This window comes from Saccoglossus kowalevskii, chromosome 18, assembly GCF_978046115.1.
Source record: "Saccoglossus kowalevskii chromosome 18, keSacKowa6.1, whole genome shotgun sequence".
Classification (NCBI taxonomy): domain Eukaryota; kingdom Metazoa; phylum Hemichordata; class Enteropneusta; family Harrimaniidae; genus Saccoglossus; species Saccoglossus kowalevskii.
In genome coordinates, this window is record NC_140658.1 from 18,663,253 (window position 1) to 18,668,783 (window position 5,531).

The following is a 5,531-nucleotide window of genomic DNA, read 5'->3' on the forward strand; positions in this document are numbered from 1 at the left end:
GACTTACCGAGATGTGCAATGTGGCCTGAGAAGGCATCTATAGCTCGGCCTGAACGTATCCAAAGGAACAAGATGGCCCATGTGACTGGAGCTAAAGCTGAGATTTATCAAGATATGCAATGTGCCCTGAGAAGGCATCTATAGCTCGACCTGAACGCATCCAAAGGAACAAGATGGCCCATGAATGTGACTGGAGCTAAAGCTGAGATTTATCAAGATGTGCAATGTGCCCTGAGAAGGCATCTATAGCTCGACCTGAACGTATCCAAAGAAACAAGATGGCCCATGAATGTGACTGGAGCTACGGCTGAGATTTACCAAGATGTGCAATGTGCCTTGAGAAAGCATCTATAGCTCGATCTGAACGTATCCAAAGGAACAAGATGGCCCATGAAGGTGACTGGAGCTAAAGCTGAGACTTACCAAGATGTGCAATATGGCCTGAGAAGGCATCTTTATCTCGACCTGAACATATCCAAAGGAACAAGATGGCCCATGAAGATGACTGGAGCTAAACCTGAGACTTACCAAGACGTGCAAGGTGGCCTGAGAAGGCATCTATAGCTCGGCCTGAACGTATCCAAAGGAACAAGATGGCCCATGAAATTGACTGGAGCTAAACCTGAGACTTACCAAGATGTGCAAGGTGGCCTGAGAAGGCATCTATAGCTCGGCCTGAACGTATCCAACGGAACAAGATGGCCCATGAAATTGACTGGAGCTAAACCTGAGACTTACCCATAGATGCAGTGTTAGCCCACAGGACAGGAGCTAAACCACATATGTACATATGCATATATGAAATGTGGTCGAGGAAGGCGTATGGAGCCAAACCTGAGATTTATTCAGAGGTGCAAGGTAGCCCAGGGAGGTTTATTGGGATCAAAGGTGAGACTTGTCAGCAGTAAAATTTATGCGATTCCAAATCTGTATTCTGGTTATGCCAGGAAAGATTTCATTCAAACTTGGCACATGCATTGATTCGAAAATCATGGGAACTTGTTGCACGTCTTTACATTACATGGATTCCTTTGGAAATGGTCGATTAGTGGCTGTATTATTTTCGAAAACGCCGTTCAGAACGTACTACTATATCTGACATGCCTGATTCGATTACATAGATAGCTGATTAACAAATTGTCATCGTTAAAGATAGGATTCTACCATTACACAACAGGGTATAATATGTAAATAACAATATTTAATTTCACTTCACGTTTTTCTATTTCAGAATTTGTGAATAATTATTTATTATATTTCATTTTATTCATTTATTGTAAACGTCAAAGCTTTCTAAAGATTTTAACTACTTTTACGTACTTTTTGTGTTCATATAGGATTTATAAGATGGATTATATGAATGTTTCCATGGAAACATTGTAGGGCTCATAAATTTTCCGCGTTTTGTTTGTTGTGTCCATCCGTTATAACTGTACTTGTTTAAACTGCTTGTAAAGTTGCAATGTCGTTGACAAAAATATAATCTTCCGACAGTATTTTCCAAAATGGTTTACATGCAATCACATATTACTATAATAGGGTATTTATTACATTTTATGCTGTGTTGAAGTGCCACCCATAATTAGAGATTATAAACGGCAAGCGAGGGCAGCGAATATATGACCTCTCTGGGTAGAATTAGCATATTTGGCGGCAGATGATAACCGAACGTAAGCTAACTATGTGACTAACCACTGTCCCGTGTTGAAGGACGGTGGACTAACCAGGTCATAATACTAACTCCAGTCATGATACATTTCATTCCACAAAATGATATTAGTTTGTATAATGAATATTCAAGTAGAAGTGATTTATAGCTGCCCTATTCTGGTCACATCAATGTGATTACACATCCAGAGAAATTGAATTGATCGCACGCATATTGTTCACATCAGACTAATCCCATAAAATTGAAGACGAGAATTATTGAATATCCAATTTGAAACCAGATGTGTCTTTTCACACATTCTGATTGTGTCTGATCAGACCTACCTTAATTTAGATCATTATATTTTGAGTGAAAATGCTATCTTTTTGAGGCCCGCTGAATTGGATGTATCTATGTATAACGACCCCGAGAAGTAATCAAAAGCCAAGTAATATAAGGGAGTGTTATAAAAGTGTGTCTTATTCCTGAATAATATACATTGAATGGTTTATATTTTTTACTTTTACATTTGCAAAATATTTTATTCATGTCTTGTGATTCTTTATAAACTAATAGATCGGCGTGTATTATTTATTGTGTTGCAATAATCCAGAAGAGTGTAGCATTAAATATATGAATTGTCGAAATACACTTGACAGAATCAAAGACTTGGCAGAATAAACCAATCTCTCTTACTATGCCAGCATTTGCTTCGTTGGAAATAGTGTGATTGCTCAACGGGGGAGAAGCAAAGATGTTATCGAGTTCATTATTGTTTAATGTGTTCATTATTTATTATAAATAAAATTTTAGAAATACAGAGATAAAAGACATACTACGTCTATTGTTTATGTTTCCCATGATTATTTCATCTGGTATGTGCGTTGTTTTATGTTGTGGGTCTTTTATAGTAGCATTAGTAGTAGGTCTGTGGTTGTGGCAATTCTTGATAAATGTTCTACAGACTATTTCTATCAATATACTTAATGTAAATACGTATTTGTTCCTGTATTCGTTTTTTTTTTCGGTTTTAAACAAGAGAAAAATCAAGCTGACATATACCTTATGTATGTATGTGTATTTCAAAAGTGTTCTGGTATCAATATTGTATGTTTATGTGTCGAATTTGAAATATATTTATGTATATGTGTTGCTTAGTTTTGTAGCCTCTTGATCCCCAACAACGCTGAACGAAGAGAAAACAGCGATTCGACAAACGCGGAAGTATTTCGGGGGGTATTTCCACGCTTAATAATGTGTTATAACCATAGTGGTGCTATCTGAACGTGATATTTTCCCCTTCAAAAACAAGCATTTTAAAATTGGGCAATAAAAAGGAGAAGTTTAAATTTAAAATCAAACCGTTCGATTTTTTGCCGCAGAAATTCATTTGCGATAGCGCGTCCAGGCTTAGCGTGTCACAGGTCTGTCATCTCCAGGGGTCAGCATAATTGAACCCTGGACTGAACCAATCTATCAGACAGTTCATATAAGTACATCTGGCGTCAAACGCTCTGATTAAACTTTGTAGCGTAATCATAATAATCTTTATTGATAAACGTAATACCCTTAATACTTAATTGGGATATTGTTCAAAATACAATAAAGATACAATGTAAATGTTGAAAGTTAAAATAAAATGAAAAGAAATATATATATGCTTAACGTTTTAATTCTATATATGTATTTTTGAATTATAGGGCAGCTGGTAATTTTTTTAATACAGTTTTCTCTCATTAAGAAGCCTTGAGTGGCGGCGGCACTGAAACCCTTTGTATCATCAAAATTTGACGCTCAAAATGCAGGAAATAGCGTTTCAGAGGGTCTAGATTTTTAAATGTTTGAGGGGGAGCATGTGGGGTCGCGCCATCGGCGCAAGATTAGTGAGCAGATATTGCCCCTCCATGCAAAGTTTCGTGCCGCCGCCTGTGGTCTTGATATACAAATTTGCCTAAATTAATCAACATTAAAGGGCGGCAGTCGCAGGGCCGCGTCCTGTTCGATATGGGACTCATAGCGACGTATACAACGCGTGTAAAATACATTCATGTTTATTTACATGAAATTCGAACACGCGCTGCGCGACGACCACCGCGCTTTAAGGCATTCACACCAATTCGCACCACAAAGAGAACTTGGAATACACTGATGGTAGTGCATTATCCGTTATTTCACTTACGAGACAGTAACACCACGCTAATTAGAAGGGTACCTCCAGTTAAGTCTAATCTCACAACAAATTTACGTTTTGGATTAAAATTACAATGGATAACAAAAGATAGATTATATATATAGATTGTAAACAACATAAACAATAGTGTCTCATGATTCTTTGGTGCAATCTCTGGGTTTGGAAGGTTCCCCTTTAAGTTTCTCCGTGAAATAAATATTTACATATTTATTTAAACTTTGAAAGTGTATATTTCAACTTTAGAAGTGTATATTTCAACTTTGAAAGTGTGTATTTCAACTTTGAAAGTGTGTATTTCAACTTTGAAAGTGTGTATTTCAACTTTGAAAGTGTATATTTCAACTTTGAAAGTGTGTATTTCAACTTTGAAAGTGTATATTTCAACTTTGAAAGTGTATATTTCAACTTTGAAAGTGTATATTTCAACTTTGAAAGTGTGTATTTCAACTTTGAAAGTGTATATTTCAACTTTGAAAGTGTGTATTTCAACTTTGAAAGTGTATATTTCAACTTTGAAAGTGTGTATTTCAACTTTGAAAGTGTGTATTTCAACTTTGAAAGTGTGTATTTCAACTTTGAAAGTGTGTATTTCAACTTTGAAAATGTGTATTTCAACTTTGAAAGTGTATATTTCAACTTTGAAAGTGTGTATTTCAACTTTGAAAGTGTGTATTTCAACTTTGAAAGTGTGTATTTCAACTTTGAAAGTGTATATTTCAACTTTGAAAGTGTATATGTATGTATATATAAGACTAAGACTAAGTGCACATAAACTAATCATTGAATCTGGAAGACACCAAAAACCAAAAATAAATATTTATAGAAAGTGTGCAAAATGTAATATTACTGAAGATGAGCTACACTTTTTCACATCATGTATTGAGGCCAGAGTAAGATTATACACAAAATTTTCAGAATCAATTAAAAATTTTGGTCAAGCAAATAACTTGTTTACATCTTAAATGCTGAGAACAGACCATTGATAAAAGAATTAATTAAATACATAAAACAGCATATACAAAAAGAAAACATTATTATCAATGTTAAACAAAAACTCATGGAAATGTAATATTTTAATTTTTATCTTCAAGTACCAGTAATATTTCTTTACTGTATCTTTATGATAAGTATAGTTTTAGTTTTTTAGAATAGTTTGTTATACCTTTATTACATTTGTATTCACCTAAATTGAATTTCTTTCAATATGGTTGTAATAAAGAATTATCTTATCTTCAAGTTATCTTATACTAAAAACAAATAATTACTGAATTTCAGTAATTATTTGTTTTTAGCTTTGTGCTGTTAGGTAATGGAACAAAATTAATTTCGAGTTTCAATAAACGTATAATACACCTTTTCTAAATTCTAAATTGTAAAGGGCAGAAGTCTTTGACATGTTATTAAATTATTAGTATTGTTTATTTTACTTTATACTGACAGGCAACCTCAAAAAGTGTTTTCCAATTAAGTTGTGAGCCACGACCAGTGTCAACAAGCTTTGCAAAATCTCGTAAAACGCGTGAGTATGTAGTCGTATTCAAGTACAATGCGTGAAATTCCGGGTTCTGAAATGCTAATGATCTTTCATATTGTGTGTTATCCGATACGTCCCGAAGAACTGCTTGTATGTTAAACTACCCACAATGCATTTGTATAACCCCTGTGACGTCATTCCTGTATTTTGGTTCGCAG